Source organism: Triticum urartu, chromosome 6A (assembly GCF_056163025.1).
Source record: "Triticum urartu cultivar PI428250 chromosome 6A, HENAU_Tu73, whole genome shotgun sequence".
In the NCBI taxonomy this organism is placed as follows: Eukaryota; Viridiplantae; Streptophyta; class Magnoliopsida; order Poales; family Poaceae; genus Triticum; species Triticum urartu.
Window position 1 is genome coordinate 559,002,141 of NC_141878.1, and position 19,026 is coordinate 559,021,166.

At 47.0% G+C, this 19,026-nt stretch overlaps 2 pseudogenes; both read left to right on the top strand.

The window, feature by feature from the left end:
- Positions 1-131: 131 nt before the first annotated feature.
- On the top strand, positions 132-1,235 carry LOC125516931 (senescence-specific cysteine protease SAG39-like; annotated as a pseudogene).
- Positions 1,236-5,742: 4,507 nt separating this feature from the next.
- LOC125512730 (senescence-specific cysteine protease SAG39-like) lies at positions 5,743-6,903 on the top strand (annotated as a pseudogene).
- Positions 6,904-19,026: the final 12,123 nt, after the last annotated feature.

A 19,026-nucleotide genomic window follows, 5' to 3' on the forward strand; every position in this document is an offset into this window, starting at 1 on the left:
GCCACGCCGGAGATCATCAACATAACCTATACTTAAGCACATGCATCTAACTATATAACACACACAATTCCATGCTTAGAACCAAGGCCGCACTGCACACTAGTAGTAGATAGCAATTCATCAACCATACCATGGGCATTTCAAAATCTCTCATCCTTGGTATCCTTGGATGCCTCTCCTTTTGCAGTTCGGTCCTAGCAGCGCGTGAGCTCAGTGGTGACTTTTCAATGGGGCACTCCACGAGAGCTGGATGGTGCAGTACGGCCGTGCGTACAAGGACACCACTGAGAAGGCACACCGATTCAAAGTGTTCAAGGCTAGTATTGGGTTCATCGAGTCATTTAACGCCGAGAACCACAAGTTTTATTTGGGCATCAATCTTTTTACCGACCTCACCAACAAGGAGTTCAAGTCAACAACGGCTAACAAGGGGTACAAAACAAGCTTGGAGAGGGTTCCTACCGGATTCATGTATGGGAACGTAAGTTTCGATGCACTTCCGACAATAGTAGACTGGAGACCAAAGGTGCAGTCACTCCCATCAAGGATCAGGGCCAATGTGGTAAATATATTTATGATGATGATGTATTGCATATATCATTTATTGAATGTATCCTTATAGTAGCTACCAAAAACTTAACCATATGTAGGTTGTTGTTGGGCGTTTTCTGCCGTGCTGCTACAAAGGGTATCGTTAAGCTCAAAACTGGCAAGCTTATCTCACTCTCGGAGCAAGAGTAGGTAGATTGTGATGTCCATGGTGAAGACCAGGGTTGCGAAGGCGAGCTCATGGATGATGCATTTAAGTTCATAATCAAGAATGGTGGTCTCACCACCGAGTCCAACTATCCATATACCGCAACATATGATAAGTGCAAGAATGGAACGAATGGTGTTGCAACCATGAAAAGTTATGAGGATGTTCCGGCCAACAACGAAGGTGCCCTCATTCAAGCTGTCGCAAGCCAACCTGTCTCAGTAGCCGTAGAGGGAGGAGATATGACTTTCCAATTTTACAAAGGCAAAGTGATGACAGGCTCATGTGGCACAGACCTGGATCATGGTATTGCCGCTATTGGTTATGGAAAGACCAACTATTACACAAAATATTGCTTGTTGAAGAATTCATGAGGAACAACATGGGGTGAGAACAGATATTTAAGAACAGAGAAGGATATTCCCGACAAGAGAGGCATGTGTGGCTTGCGATGGAGCCTTCTTACCCCACTGCATAGAAGAGCGTCCTCTGGCACATATGTTCGCATGCACACGATCAATTAATTGCATGCGTCTACTTTAATTATTTATACTTTGTATATGTATATAAATTGTGTACAAGCATATGTATTGTATCGTACTTTATATTCCATGAATACGATTTAAATTATGCAAGATACATAAAGATTGATGAAGAATTTGTATTAGCTATATCCTTCGGATATTTGTCACATGTAGTGTTTTGTAAGTGAATTGTGCTGTCTCTTCTGCCTTCAAGTTTGTATATTGAACTCTTTGAGTACCTTTTATTTTCTCAGCAACCTTGGAGCCATATAGACAATAAGTGAAAAGGGTATAGTTGATTCGTAAATAAATGTCAAAGATCAAGGTTGGAACAAAATGATTTTTAGATAGTGAATTAGGACTGACCCTTAACTCCTCTAATCCCAACCACAACGCTAGTTGCCCACCCTAACGGATAGTAAAATTTAGATTAACAATATATTTAACCTATTGCTTCTTTTTTTGGGATGCTCAAAAGGTGTTCAGGTAGAATGTCTCTTTTCTGTCATAGTTCTCACTGCTAAAAAAAATACACAACTAATCATGCATGCATGGGTACATGATTAATCAACATTCTCTTGTTAATTAAGATGTTCATGTGCATTATGATTTTACTTAATTTTGCTGATATACAATTAGGAAGTGGGCGTTAACTGTGAGTAATGATCACGTGCATGATGGATTAATTATTTACTTTGACTAATCTACATTTAGGAAGTGGGTCTTAATTATGATTTTTTTATTACTAGTTAAAATATTTCGATTAGGATCCTTAAGCAGAATGGTAGAGCATTTCAACGCAACAACAATCACACTAGCTTTCTGCTAGTAAGGGAAGCGTTATCCACGCATATGGATGTGACCATTGTTTCGTTTCACAATTTTCTATCGAAACAAAGTGAACCACATAGAAAGACACAATAATTCAGCAGCACACATCAATCATGCACAAGGAAAAGACTAATCAAGTTTTGTCAGTTCTTTTCAAATAGTGGCTCAAAATTTAAGTGGTTCCAAATAAAATTTCATACACATTGACACATTCCTTGCACATAAAATAAACCCATAATATCACCACCCATTAATTACTGAAATGTATATCTTACTCAATACTCTAATGTGACCATCTGGACATGGATACATGCTCGTAACTGTACACATGTCTAGTAAAAACCATCACATCCATATCATATCAGTAAGCTACAGAAAATTATCAGGCTCCAAGTTTATCAATATATATATCACCTATTCCAGTGAATGACCTTAAACATGTCTCATCTCATCAAATTTTCAAGAGCAAGTGCCACAGGCAGTGTATCAAGCCCGGAGTTACTTCCATCTTCCATATTGTTTTTATTTTGCACCTCGTGTAAGGCGAGAGGGCCTTCCGATCTATTGATATCGTCCATCAAACTGACTGCCTCGTGTTGTGTGTTGTGGATTATTACTATCTACTACCTCCGTCTAGGTGAATTAGTCATTCGCGTAGTTTTAGGTCATCGATTTGAGAAATTAAATATGTGTTATATGTCATGAAAAGTATATCACAAGATTTCTGCATGGATGTAGTTTCTAAATATATATTTTTTGTCACATATAATACATATTTAGATAGTTAAATCGTCGACCTAGAACTACGCGAATGACTTATTCACCGAGATGGAGGTAGTAGTTATATTTGAATTTGTTAGTTGTGACTTGCGAGTTGATTTAGATTATGATATGGTAAGAGTGGTGAAGTTAATCTTGGCGTCATGTGTTTTATGCAAGGCATGAGAAGGAAATCTGTCTTACTCTCTGAATCTCAGATACCACTTCCATAGCTACTTCTCTTTTATGCTAAATCTCGATTTCTTTGATATTTTGTAAAACTCAACTGCAATAAATTACACTTTAACAAGTTAAAATTTATAGAATTTGAAGTGTACAACCTCAGGAAATGTTACTCTTAAGCTCCCAGGTGTAGATTGAGATGGAGTTGAGGGTGGTTCGATGTTGATCTAAAGGCTTAGAAAAAGAGGACTACAGAAAAAATATAGCAAAATAAGGAGGGAATAGTCAGCAATGTTCAATGTTGTCTTATTTTTCTGACCTTGCATTCTAACTTATGAAATCTTAGTCGGATGCCAAAGTAGCACTCTCCGGTTTCAAACTACGACCCATGTGTATTTTGACTGCATAAATTCATGTTTTCTCCAATAACTGTAATCATTGGCTTCATATTGGAAATCACTTTTTTGTGATCACTGGTAATCTTGCACGCACAATATGCTCATCTAGAGTAGGATGTGAGGTGGTCCACGTATGCATTATGTGGGATTCATGCGTAAAGTGACACAAAAGAGGAAATACACCAACTTCAAAACTGAAGGCACTCCACTCTTAGGCGATCATACTCCAATTATTACTGGGAAATACTCCCTCCATTCCCTTATACAAGGCCACAAACTCATATTACAGGTACCAAGATAAAATTTAATGACTCATTTGCAAGTCAACTTTTCTTTTTGTTAACCGGGATCATTAATACACCACAAGCATGCAACGAATGAATGGAAAGGAAGTGACTGAGTGTCATTATGACTACATGCATGTAAGTATTAAAAAGTTGCTAGTACGAGGAAACATCATTAATTTTTGCCTCGATTACTGTTGGTGGCCTTGTATTGATGCAGAATGTATTTTTGATAGTGGCATTGTATAAGGGAATGGATGGAGTACTGTTATGCTACCTCCGTCTGGGTTTACTAATCCCCTTCGTATTTCAGGTCATATTTGACCATAACTTTAACTAATAAAATATAAGCTATATGTAGCAAAAATAACATCATTAGAAACTACATTCAAATACAAATTCAAAAATAAAAATTTGGTGACATGCATTCATATTTTGCTAGTCAAATAAGTTGTCAAAGTTTGCCAAAAACACGATGGGGACTAGTAAACCCGGATGGAGGTAGTAATTTTATCCTTTTGCAGATGGTAATGACTAACTTTTCATCAAAGAGAACCAAAAATCTCACAACATACCACGTGAATCTTTCAACGTACCAAGGTCTTCTATCTTGCCGACACTTTCGCTGTCGATGAGTTCACTTCGTGCTTCCTCCCCTTTATTGACATCACACATTGCTTATGATTTAAAGCATATTTATTAAAACCTAATTTCAAATTATAAACCAATTCAATCTTTGATGCAACTGTCGTATTTCATTATTTAACAAACCAATTTTATTTTTTTGCTTTTGTAATTATATCTTCAATTACTATATTTGCTAGAAATGGGGCGTTGTGAGCTCCCCGAATTGTTTTGTGCGATTGTCCCTTCTTGGCAGTTGGCCATTGCTCGTCTCTCCAACGCCGGTCTCATCTGCATATGTGTGTGTCTGTGTGTTCGCTTTGGCTCTCAGGCTGCCCGTTGCCGTTTATCTTGCCCTGTCCCACCTGTCCGTGTGCGTCCTTTATATGTTTCTTGCATACCAAATGTTTCTAGGCCTACAAGTCTGAAGGGATGAGGGGATAAGTGTTGGTCACGTTGGTTGCATGTAACACTTGGCGCTTTGCACAATATGTGTGCTATGTGAAGTGTTATATACCATCACTCAGCCTTGAGTTGCAACGCTGGACTACCCGGCCACCTACAACCCACATTAAGCAGGGGACCTCGTGCAAAACATGTCCACTAGACATATGTGATGCGTAGTGAGACATGATGTACGAAGTTGTGAGAGTAAAAAAACCATCTACGTGGCTTGGAAGTATATCCGGCGGTATTAATATTTATTCCTGGACTTGACATACTAGGGGAACCAAAGCATTTTTTTAACTCAAGATTAAATTACTTATCATTAGTTAATTAACTAATCATAGTTCTCTTAACATTTGATGATCTGACAGGTTAAGTTTTCTTAATCAACTTGCCGTTTCCGTGGTACACTCGTCTTTGCAAGCGGTTACATTTAATCACTTTTCACCGGAAGGCTACAAGAATTTTTATCGATGTTTTTTGTACGCACTCATAGTTTTGTAAATCAACAGAAGCTAAGACTTAGTGTTACGCTTAAAATTTAGGGTGTAAAAAAGTTATATGTATTTTTGGTTCCTGGGTACTCATGCCAACACGTTTGGAGAGCTCCATAGGAATATGATCGATAGAAAAGCCTGTCAGCATCACCATGCAATCACATTGAACTAAGTCCGTATGAAGTATCAAAATATGTCGTAATCATGGTTACTTGATTTTTCTTGTACTAACATCCAAAGTTCCGGCACAACATGTTTATTATTTTCATATGCTAAGGAAAGCATACGCCATACACACACATATTTATTTTATACTATCCGCCTACCAGATGTACTTCACCGCTACGTTGGAGACCATCTCAATCCCCCATATTCAAATATATACATCCATGCAACTATATAAGACACCCAGTACCATTCACAAAACCAAACCAGAGCACACACTGCACACTAGTAGTAGCAAGCAATTCATCAAATATAACATGGCCATCCCAAAAGCTTTGATCCTTGGCATGCTCGGATGCGTTTGCTTCTGCAGTTCGGTCCTAGCAGCTCGTGAGCTCAGCGATGACTTGTTGATGGTGGCAAGGCACGAGAGCTAGATGGTGCAGTACGGCCATGTGTACAAGGACGATGCTGAGAAGGCGCAACGATTCGGGGTGTTCAAGGCCAATGTCGGGTTCATCGAGTCGTTTAATGCCAAGAACCTCAAGTTCTATTTGGGCGTCAATCAGTTCGCCGACCTAATGAACGAGGAGTTCAAGGCAACGAAGGCTATCAAGGGGTACAAACCGAGCATGGAGAGGATTCCTACCAGATTCAGGTATGAGAATGTAAGTTTCGATGCACTTCCGGCAAACGTAGACTGGAGAACGAAAGGAGCAGTCACCCCCATCAAGGATCAGGGCCAATGTGGTAAGTATTTTTAGGATAATAATATATTGCATATATGTTTGAATTTTTTAATGAGAATGTCCTCTTATAGTATCTGCATAAATGTAAACATTTGCAGGTTGTTGTTGGGCTTTTTCTGCTGTCGCTGCTACAGAGGGCGTCGTTAAGCTCAAAACCGGCAAGCTTATCTCGTTGTCTGAGCAAGAACTAGTGGATTGTGATGTCCATGGTGAAGACCAAGGTTGCGAAGGTGGGCTTATGGATGATGCCTTCAAGTTCATAATCAAGAATGGCGGTCTCACAACCGAGTCCAACTACCCATATACCGCGGCAGATGACAAGTGCAAGAGTGGAACCAACGGTGCCGCAAGTATCAAAAGCTATGAGGATGTTCCAGCCAACAACGAGGGAGCTCTCATGCAAGCTGTCGCAAGTCAACCCGTCTCGGTGGCTGTAGATGGGGGAGATATGACTTTCCAATTTTACAAAGGTGGAGTGATGACAGGCTCATGTGGCACAGACCTCGACCATGGTATTGCGGCTATTGGTTATGGCAAGACCAGCGATGGCACAAAGTATTGGTTGCTGAAGAATTCATGGGGAACAACACGGGGTGAGAACGGATATTTAAGAATGGAGAAGGAAATTCCCGACAAGAAAGGCATGTGTGGCCTTGCGATGGAGCCTTCTTACCCCACTGCATAGAATGAGCGTCATATGCAACATATCATGTGTCTACTTTAAATACGTAGAATTTGTATGTGTATCTAAAGTATAGTTTGTACTTTATATTTCGTGAATACAATGTAAATTATGACACATATGTTAAGACTGATGAAGAAGTTGTGTTATCTATATCATTCGGATATTTGGTACCCGTTGTGTTTTGTAAGCGAACTGTGTTGTCTCTTGTTCCTTAATATTTGTAGAATGAACTCTTTGAGTAGTATTTATTTTCACGATAATCTTAGAACCATAAAATTGTGAAAATGGTGGAGTTGATTTGCAAATAAATGTTGCAGCCTGAGAATGGAACAAAATGTTTTTTATGTCTCGAGGAATTGAAATAGGATGGACTTTTCCCTCCACCAATTCCTGTCGTCATGGTCCCTCAACGCTTGACAACAACCTCCTCTCCCCAACTGCAACACCAACCTTAATTTTACTCTGGATAATCCACAATTAGAAAGTGGACCTTAATTTAGTAATCAAAATATTACGATTAGCATCGTGGGGGTCCATACCTCAATATGGTAGAGCACATAAATGGAGAAAAAACAAGCTAGCTTTCTGCTAGTAATGAACAGGTAGGCTAACAACTCCTTCCCACATGGAAGAGATGGTCCACATATATCGATGTGACTATTGTTTCGTTTTGCACTTTCTAATCTATAAAACAACTTCACCACATAATAAGGAAAAACTGATTTGGTCCCAAGGTAATCATCTATTGAAAACAACTTCAATCAAAGGGCTCACCTCACCTGCAAAACGGTCGGAATGGGTTTGATTTATTAACCACGACAGTATAGTGCTCAATGAGAAGATGAAATGTAGAGATGGATGAGATGGTGAGTGAGCTTTAATTTTTCAGCTAGTTTCACTGTAGGTTTCATTTTATTTAGTTTTTGTTAGTACTTTGATGAGTGTTATGCATCTTTTTCATTAGTTATTCTGTAGTTTCATTGTGGTTTTTATGGGATTTTTATTTCTGTGTCCCTGGTTCGTTAGTTGTACTCATTCATTCCCACTCTGTTAACTTTTTCTCACTTTTCCCCACTCCCTTGCCCGAAACCCTCAGAACAGGTTACAACGGATGTTGTTGTCGGGTCAATCCCTTTGACCGTTAATTCTGAACAGTGGGGCCGTGTAGGGCCGAGTCCACCTTTGTCCGTTTACACGTATACCGTACAATGGTATTCATGTACGTGGGCGCATGCAACTGACCGCGGTCGTGGGGTAGGACGTGTCCATGGGACATGCCCGATACGTCCCATCATATAAAGAGGGGGAACCACCTCGCGGCGCATCGCCCCTACCATTTCCCCCAGGGTTTTCTCCCAAATCCACTTCCTGCCGCATCGTCTTTCTCTCCCCCACTGACGTCGTGTCGCTCTCCTCCACTGCCTCCACCGCATCGTCTCGCTCTCCCCCACCGCATCCTCTTCCTCACCTTCATCGCCTCCATCTGACCGATGACTGAAGCTCATGGCGACACCAGCGCAGTGGCCGGAGATGTTGTGAAGCTGCAGGGTGCGGTGACCGCGGATGTTGGCGGCGTCCACGGTGGTGCGTGGAAAGTCGCAACCGCTGCAGATGTGGAGAAGGAGGTGGCAGGCTCCGCCTCAACGCCGCCGGAGCAGAAGGTGATGGCGTCGAGCGGCTCAGTCGGCGAGGACCAGGAGGTATTTGCACTGGGTCACTTGCTTGTTAGTTGCAATATTTAAGATATATGATTTGCTTGTAGAGTTGGTTGCATTGGTTAGATTGTGATTCATATGGTAGTATAGATGGTTAGAGTAGTTGGTTTGATGGATGGGCTGGGGTTTTTTGTATTGGGGGGATGGGGGTTTTTGTACTAGGGTTTGTTGGATAAATTCGTTGGAAAATGCTAAATAGATATGTATGAGAGATAGGGATCTCTATTCTTCGATGCTACACAGATGTATGTGTATTAGATTTGTTTTTAATGCTCACATATTGGGTATTTTTAATCCTACAGACATGTATGCTTATTAGATTGGGTCCCTATTAGATATTTTTTGAATGCTACTCGGATTGGGGTTTTGATGTCATATGCCCAAATGGAATCCATTGATTAAGAAGTTATTTGATTCATGGGTTCCTTGATTCATTAGTATATAAATTTTTCCACAATATGTAGTTATATTAGCTTTGTTGTTCAATGTGTGTGCATGACAATGGAAATGCAAATAGGATCATAGTATATTGGGGGTATATTAGCCCTATGATCAATGTGTCATGTGTGTCGGATTTCGGGTTCCGACAGACCCTTGAGGTTCGAACACTGGGGTGCGCGCGGAGATCTTTCCCCTACCGATCTACGTCTGATCCTCTCGTGCGAACTAAGATGAAAATGATGAACAACACAAGAGACATGAGGTTTATACTGGTTCGGGCCACCGTTGTGGTGTAATACCCTACTCCAGTGTGTGGTGTGGTGGATTGCCTCTGGGCTGATGATGAACAGTACAAGGGAAGAACAGCCTCGCGAGAGGTGTTCTTGAGCTGGTGCGATGAACTGCTAGGGTGAGTTCCGTCGCCTCTTTCTCTCTCGCTCTCCTAGGGTTCTCCCAGGTCTCTCCCCCTTCTCTCCTTCCTGCCCCTCTACTTTGTGGAGGCTAGCTCTATTTATAGAGGCCCTGGGCCTCTCCCCGAATGATTGAGCGGGAAGGGCGCCAATAATTGGCCATTTTGAAGGGGAACATCTAGTACAAGTTATCCTGACCAAAGGTGGTCTTCGGCTGCCAAAAGCACTGGTGATGACGCCGTCTTGGGATCCACGGTGACTTCCGTCCGGCCGTCCGGCTGGTCTTGGTCTCGTTGCACCGGAATGGCAACCTTTGCCTGATACCTTGGCCTGTGCTTGCTCCCTTTGCATCAAAGGGGAAACAAGGACCCTGCGCAGGCCGGCGCCCGCCTGGCGCCCGCCTGGCCTTGATCGTCATGGCTTGCGTCATGGGATCCTCGCGAGGTACCCTTGCATTGATCTCTCTGCCTCCTCGCGAGCATGCCTGATGAGGCCGCTGTGAGGAAGCTTCCTGTCATCTGCCCCGCGAGGCTTGGCCCCTCGCGAGGGTCTTGAGCTTGGGCTGATGAAGATGGGCCGCGCTGGGCCCCTGCTTGAGCCACGCCGCAGGCAGGCAAGTCTGGGGACCCTCGTTCCCGGAACGCCGACAGTAGCCCCCGGGCCCAAGGCGCGCCCGGGCTTGGCCTAGCAAGAAAGCGAAAGGGTAAGCGTGAAGCGCCGCGGGCCCTAACAGCCTGCGGCCTTGGGCGCCGCGTGGCGATTGATTGGACGTGGGCGACTGTGCTTCCCCATGACGTCTCGGCGACCGCACAACTTGATAAGTCCCTGCATGCAGAGAAACCGGTCATGATTACCTGCGATCGTGGTGCTCGGCGGTTGGCCTTCTCCCGCTATAAGTACGGGGCTGGGCGACCCCCTTCGGCCCGTCCCTTCTTGATGCTCCTTTCCTTCTTCTCGATTACTCGCCGCTCCCATGGCTCCAAAGAGATTCTCGGCCACGGAGAAAGGAAAGGCCCCTCAGGCTGGGCCTGACTCCCCCCGGGCCAAGCGCGGCCGAGGCCGCCCTCGCAAGTATACCACGGTCCCCGTGGTGGCCTCCCGCGACCATGGAGGCGGTTCCCAGCGCGGTGGTGAGCGCCCGGTTGCCGACGGGGGGCACACCGTGGGTGTGCGCCCCCCTAGACCACGCTTCCGCTCTGCGGAGGTGCTGCCGGAGTTCATCGTGTGGTCGGCGGACCCATCCAGCACCCGGCTCCAGCTCCCACGCTTCTTCGTAGATGAACTGCCGGCCAGCGCTCGGTGCGGCTTCTGGCTCCAGGCAGACGGCTGCTGCAGCAGGGCCTCCTGGGCTTCGCTGGAGGTCTCCGTCTCTGGGAACGGGGCCCTGACGCACGGCTGGCAAACGTTTGCCCGCGCGCGCGGCCTGGGCCGGTGGTGTACCCTGTACTTCAAGTTCGATGGCGACGCCACCCTCTACGTGAGGGTGTTTGGGGAAGATGGTCGCCGTGCCGGGTGCTACCCTGAAGACGACGACCGCGGCCGCCTGCCCAGCCCCGGCACTGACCAGGATGAAGATGGCGACTGGCGTACAGGCGGCGGTGCTCGGGGTTCGCCAAGTTTCGGCGACTCTTCCTCAGGCAGCAGCTCCTCCAGCGGTGGCCGCGACCAGCTCCCGTGCCGTCGCGCCCGCCTGGGTGAAGGCAGCGGGTCCACCAGCCGCCGCGCCCTGGTGAAGCGGGAGGAGGCGTCCGCCTGAACCCCAGGAGCAGCTCGAGCTTTTGCCATTGGTTGGTGTTGGACAGGTCATGTCCATTTTGTTTCCTTCCTTTCGTGCGTAAGAAGAAGGTAGTACAGGGCCCCGTGGGGGCGTGTTAGAACTGTAGCTGTCAAGTGTCGCGTTGCTTTTGCCATTTCTGCGCTATGTTTCCGTGCTGCATGTCCATGTGCGGGAGTCATTTGAGCTTGGTGGAGCTTGACGCGGCCCTCACCTCCGGAGGCTGAGGCATCGCCGTGCGCTTCATGCCCTGCAAGGATTAGTTAGAGGGGTAGCTTACGGTCTTGGTTGTGGGGGTGATCAGCCTAGGTCCTACGCTCGTGTCGCGATGCCCGTGGGGCATAGACTGGGAGGGGTGCTCCCGCAGAGGACTCGGACAGGAAAGCTCCAAACGATCGGGGCAGGAAACACTCGCGAGGGCGCCCGCGACTCCCTCGCGAGACTTGTGCGAGAGAAAACGAGGCAAGCGAGTGGGAAAGACAAAGAGTCACAAGCCAGGAACGTCAGGAACTCCAATAAAATTTCAAATGGGAATAAACAAGCCAACTGCAGAAAGCAAATGGGACAGCCGTGTCCGGCACCTATTCTAGTCTTCGACGTCTTCTCACCAGCGCGGAGCTAAGTGCTGCCACTAGGCGTGGGCGGGAGCCCCCGAGGCCCGAGGGCGGCGCTCCGGAGACTCCGGGGCGTGTACAGCCCCACTCATTATTACGTGAGAATGTCACGGGCGGCGATCTTCACAGGCGTTTGCCTTCTTCACAGGCACCGGGCCTTTTCCAAAACGTGATAGCTTCACAGGCATTGGCCTTCTTCACAGGCACCGGGCCTTTCCCAAAACGCGATAGCTTCACAGGCATTGGCCTTCTTCACAGGCACCGGGCCTTTTCCAAAACGCAGCGGCTTCACAGGCATTCGCCTTCTTCACAGGCACCGGGCCTTTTCCAAAATGCAGCGGCTTCACATGCATTCGCCTTCTTCATAGGCACCGGGCCTTTTCCAAAACACAGCGGCTTCACAGGCATTCGCCTTCTTCACAGGCACTGGGCCTTCTCCAAAACGCAACGACTTCACATGCATTCGCCTTCTTCACAGGCACCGGGCCTTTCCCAGGCGCTAGGCCTCACTCAGGGGTAGAATGTTCCATGCATTCTAGATGGGTACTCCCTCCAGAGTCTCCAAGCGCGCGGAGCCAGGCCTGGAAACATGAACAACCTTGAACGGGCCCTCCCACATGGGAGAGAGCTTGTGCAGCCCCGCCCTGGAGAGAACCCTTCTGAGCACAAGATCCCCTACCTCAAGGGTCCTGGGGCGGATGTTGCGGCTGTGGTATCGTCGTAGCGCCTGTTGATACCTTGCCGCTCGCAGTGCGGCTTCCCGACGGCGTTCCTCCCCCAGCACGAGGTCCGTCCCCCGCATGGCGTCCTGCTGAGCCTCATCGAATGCCAGGACCCGTGCGGAGCGACGTCTGACCTCGTGAGGGAGGACAGCCTCCGCTCCGTAGACGAGGAAGAACGGGGTCTCGCCGGTCGGCTTGGTCGCCGTCGTGCGGATTGACCATAGCACGGACTGGAGCTCATCGTGCCAGCCCCTACCACAGGCCTCCAGCTTCTTCTTGAAGGTCCTGTCCTTGAGGCCCCTCAGGACCTCCGCATTGGCTCGTTCAGCCTGGCCATTGCTCCGGGGGTGTGCTACCGAAGCGTAGCATATCTGCGTTCCAAGGTTAGCACAGTATGTTTTGAAGAGATTACTGGTGAATTGCGAACCGTTGTCAGTGATGACGCGGTTAGGCACCCCAAACCGGCTCACGAGGCCCTTGATGAACTTGACCGCCGAGCCTGCCGGGATTGTGTGGACAACTTCCACCTCAGCCCACTTGGTGAACTTGTCCACAGCGACGTAGAGGTAGCGATAGCCCCCTGGCGCCCGAGGGAACAGGCCCAGAATGTCCAACCCCCAAACTGTGAACAGCCATGAGAGGGGTATGGTCTGCAGACCCCCCGCAGGCTGATGGATCTGTTTAGCGTGAAACTGGCAGGCCTCGCAAGCCTTCACCAGCTCAACGGCGTCGTTGAGTGCAGTGGGCCAGTAGAACCCGCTGCGGAACGCCTTGCCGACGAGGGTTCGTGACGACGAGTGGTGCCCGCAGTCTCCGCCGTGTATGTCCGCCAGCAGTTCCTTTCCTTGCTCCTTGGAAATGCAACATAGGGACACCTCATTTGGCCGCTTCCTGTAGAGCTCGCCATCCTGGATGCAATAAGCCGTGGCCTGCCATGCCACACGCTCCGCCTCCTCCTCGTTATCCGGCAGAATCCCTTGCATCAGGTAGTCCTTGAGCTCTGGGAACCAACATCCCTCCTGAGGCTCCAACGCCAGGAGCAGGCGTGCCCCTGAGGCCGGGCCGCAGACCGGAGCTCCCGAGGCAGGCGGCTGAGGAGGCTCCTCCCTTGGTTGCGCCGTGCCCGATAGCGACGGCGCCGCGGAGGGCTTGAAGAGCCGCCCCTCGAAGACGCCAGGTTCCTGCGGCAGCCGCCTAGACGCCCTCTTGGCAATGTCGTCAGCCTCCTGATTTGTGCCGCGAGGCACATGCTGCAGCTCCAGCCCCCAGAACTGTTTCTCCATGCTACGGACTTCAGCGAGGTAAGCTTCCATGTGCTCGTCCTTCGGCTCGTATGTCTTGTTGGAGAAGTTGACGAGGAGCTATGAATCGCCCTTGATGGTGAGGCGCTTTACCCCTAAGGCGATCGCGGCTTTCGAGCCTGCTATCAGGCCTTCGTACTCTGCTATGTTGTTGGAGACTTTCTTTCCATGCTGGAAGCATAGTTGCATGGCGTAATAGAGTTTGTCCTGGGTAGGAGACACAAGCATTGCGTGTTGGGGAACGTTGCAGAAAACAAAAATTTTCCTACTCGTTTCACCAAGATCCATCTAGGAGTTCATCTAGCAACGAGTCATCGGATGCATCTACATACCTTTGTAGATCGCGTGCGGAAGCGTTCAAAGAACGGTGATGATGTAGTCGAACACGACATGATCCAAATCACCGATGACCAAGCGCCGAACGGACGGCACCTCCGCGTTCAACACACGTATGGGACGGGAGACGTCTCCTCCTTCTTGATCCAGAAAGGGGGAAGGAGAGGTTGATGAAGATCCAGCAGCACGACGGCGTGGTGGTGGATGCAGGGCGTCACAGTAGCAGGGCTTCTCCTATACTACGAGAGAGAGACGTAACGGGGAGAGAGGGAGGCGCCAGGGGCTGGGGTATCAAGTCCCTCCTCTCCCCCACTATATATAGGAGGGCCAAGGGGGGTGGTGTGCCAGCCTAGGAGCTCCAATCTCCTAGGTGCGGCAGCCAAGGGGAGGTTTCCCTCCCCCCCAAGGCACCTAGAGGTGCCTTCCACCATTGGGACTCTTCCCTTAAGTGGAACCCTAGGCGCATGGGCTTTTGGGGCTGGTGCCCTTGGCCCATCTAGGCCAAGGCGCACCCCCTACAGCCCATGTGCCCCCCGGGACAGGTGGCCCCACCCGGTGGGCCCCCGGGACCCCTCCGGTGGTCCCGGTACAATACCGATAACCCCGAAACTTGTCCCGATGGCCGAAACAGCACTTCCTATATATAATTCTTTACCTCCGGACCATTCTGGAACTCCTCGTGACGTCCGGGATCTCATCCGGGACTCCGAACAACATTCGGGTTACTGCATATACATATCTTCACAACCCTAGCATCACCGAACCTTAAGTGTGTAGACCCTACGGGTTCGGGAGACAAGCAGACATGACCGAGACGACTCTCCGGTCAATAACCAACAGCGGGATCTGGATACCCATGTTGGCTCCCACATGCTCCACGATGATCTCATCAGATGAACCACGATGTCGAGGATTCAATCAACCCCGTATGCAATTCCCTTTGTCAATCGATATGTTACTTGCCCGAGATTCGATCGTCGGTATCCCAATACCTCGTTCAATCTCGTTACTGGCAAGTCACTCTACTTGTACCGTAATGCATGATCCCGTGACCAGAAATTTGGTCACTTTGAGCTCATTATGATGATGCATTACCGAGTGGGCCCAGTGATACCTCTCCGTCATACGGAGTGACAAATCCCAGTCTTGATCCATGTCAACCCAACAGACACTTTCGGAGATACCCGTAGTCTACCTTTATAGTCACCCAATTACGTTGTGACGTTTGGTATACCCAAAGCACTCCTACGGTATCCGGGAGTTACACGATCTCATGGTCTAAGGAAAAGATACTTGACATTGGAAAAACTCTAGCAAACGAACTATACGATCTTGTGCTATGTTTAGGATTGGGTCTTGTCCATCACATCATTCTCCTAATGATGTGATCTCGTTATCAATGACATCCAATGTCCATAGTCAGGAAACCATGACTATCTGTTGATCAACGAGCTAGTCAACTAGAGGCTTACTAGGGACATGTTGGTGTCTGTTATTCACACATGTATTACGATTTCCGGATAACACAATTATAGCATGAATAAAGACAATTATCATGAATAAGGAAATATAATAATAATGCTTTTATTATTGTCCCTATTTAAAGTGAATGCGGCAGTCTCTAAAGCATAGCCCCAAAAAGATAGCGGTAAATCGGTAAGAGACATCATAGATCGCACCATATCTAATAGAGTGCGATTACGACGTTCGGACACACCATTATGCTGAGGTGTTCCAGGCGGCGTGAGTTGTGAAACTATTCCACATTTTCTTAAGTGTGTGCCAAATTCGTGACTCAAGTGTTCTCCTCCACGATCTGATCGTAGAAACTTGATTTTCCTTTCACGTTGATTTTCAACCTCACTCTGAAATTCTTTGAACTTTTCAAAGGTTTCAGACTTGTGTTTCATCAAGTAGATATACCCATATCTACTTAAATCATCAGTGAGCGTGAGAACATAACGATAGCCACCGCGAGCCTCAACACTCATTGGACCGCACACATCAGTATGTATGATTTCCAATAAGTTGGTTGCTCGCTCCATTGTTCCTGAGAACGGAGTCTTGGTCATCTTACCCATGAGGCATGGTTCGCACGTGTCAAATGATTCATAATCAAGAGACTCTAAAAGTCCATCTGCATGGAGCTTCTTCATGCGTTTGACACCTATGTGACCAAGGCGGCAGTGCCACAAGTATGTGGGACTATCATTATCAACCTTACATCTTTTGGTACTCACATTATGAACATGTGTAGTATTACGTTTGAGATTCATAAAGAATAAACCATTCACCATAGGAGCATGACCATAAAACATATCTCTCATATAAATAGAACAACCATTATTATCGGATTTAAATGAGTAGCCATCTCGAATTAAACGAGATCCCGATACAATGTTCATGCTCAAAGCTGGCACTAAATAACAATTATTAAGGTTTAAAACTAATCCCGAAGGTAGATATAGAGGCAGCGTGCCGACGGTGATCACATTGACCTTGGAACCATTCCCGACGCGCATCGTCACCTCGTCCTTTGCCAGTTTCCGCTTATTCCGCAGCCCCTGCTTTGAGTTACAAATGTGAGCAACTGCACCGGTATCAAATACCCAGGAGCTACTACGGACACTAGTAAGGTACACATCAATTACATGTATATCACATATACCTTTTGTTTTGCCGGCCTTCTTGTCTGCTAAGTATTTGGGGCAGTTCCGCTTCCAGTGACCACTTCCCTTGCAATAAAAGCACTCAGTCTCGGGCTTGGGTCCATTCTTTGGCTTCTTCCCAGCAGCTTGCTTGCCGGGCGCGGCAACTCCCTTGCCGTTCTTCTTGAAGTTCTTTTTACCCTTGCCCTTCTTGAACTTGGTGGTTTTATTGACCATCAACACTTGATGTTCCTTCTTGACTTCTACCTCTGCTGATTTCAGCATTGCAAATACCTCAGGAATGGTCTTTTCCATCCCCTGCATATTGAAGTTCATCAGAAAGCTCTTGTAGCTTGGTGGAAGCGACTGGAGGATTCTGTCAATGACCGCATCATCCAGGAGATTAACTCCCAGCTGAGTCAAGCGGTTATGTAACCCAGACATAGTGAGTATGTGCTCACTGACAGAACTGTTTTCCTCCATCTTACAGCTAAAGAATTTGTCGGAGACTTCATATCTCTCGACCCGGGCATGAGCTTGAAAAACCATTTTCAGCTCTTCGAACATCTCATATGCTCCATGTCTCTCAAAACGCTTTTGGAGCCCCGGCTCTAAATTGTAAAGCATGCCGCACTGAACGAGGGAGTAGTCATCAGCACGTGTCTGCCAAGCGTTCATAACGTCTTGGTTCTGTGGGACGGGAGCTTCACCTAGCGGTGCTTGTAGGACATAATCTTTCTTGGCAGCTATGAGGATGATCCTCAGGTTCCGGACCCAGTCCGTATAGTTGCTGCCATCGTCTTTCAGCTTGGTTTTCTCTAGGAACGCATTGAAGTTGAGGACTACGTGGGCCATTTGATCTACAAGACATATTGTAAAATATTTTAGACTAAGTTCATGATAATTAAGTTCATCTAATCAAATAATTAATGAACTCCCACTTAGATCAGACATCCCTCTAGTCATCTAAGTATTACATGATCCGAGTTAAGTAGGCCGTGTCCGATCATCACGTGAGACGGACTAGTCAACATCGGTGAACATCTTCATGTTGATCGTATCTTCTATACGACTCATGCTCGACCTTTCGGTCTTCTGTGTTCCGAGGCCATGTCTGTACATGCTAGGCTCGTCAAGTCAACCTAAGTGTTTGCATGTGTAAATCTGTCTTACACCCGTTGTATGTGAACGTCTGAATAAAACACCCGATCATCACATGGTGTTTTGAAACAGCGAACTGTCGCAACGGTGCACAGTTAGGGGGAACACTTCTTGAAATTATTATGAGGGATCATCTTATTTACTACCGTCGTTCTAAGTAAACAAGATGCAAAACATGATAAACATCACATGCAATCAAATAATGAACGTGACATGATATGGCCAATATCACATAGCTCCTTTGATCTCCATCTTGGGGCTCCATGATCATCTTGTCACCGGCTTGACACCATGATCTCCATCATCATGATCTCCATCATCGTGTCTCCATGAAGTTGCTCGCCAACTATTACTTCTACTACTATGGCTAACGCGTTTAGCAATAATGTAAAGTAATTTACATGGCGTTTCTCAATGACACGCAGGTCATATAAAAGAATAAAGACAACTCCTATGGCTCCTGCCGGTTGTCATACTCATCGACATGCAAGTCGTGATTTCTATTACAATAGCATGAACATCTCATACATCACATATAGATCATTCATCATTCATCACAACTTTGGCCATATCATATCACAAACCACTTGCTGCAAAAACAAGTTAGACGTCCTCTAATTGATGTTGCAAGTTTTACGTGGCTGAATTTAGGGTTCTAGCAAGAACGACTTATTACCTACGTTAAAGCCACAACGTGATTTGTCAACTTCTATTTACCCTTCATAAGGACCCTGTTCATCGAATCCGCTCCAACTAAAGTGGGAGAGACAGACACCCGCCAGCCACCTTATGCAACTAGTGCATGTTAGTCGGTGGAACCGGTCTCACGTAAGCGTACGTGTAAGGTTGGTCGGGGCCGCTTCATCCCACAATGCCGCTGAAGCAAGAAAATACTAGTAGCGGCAAGAAAGTTGACAAATCTACGCCCACAACAAATTGTGTTCTACTCGCGCAAGAAGAACTACGCATAGACCTAGCTCATGATGCCACTGTTGGGGAAC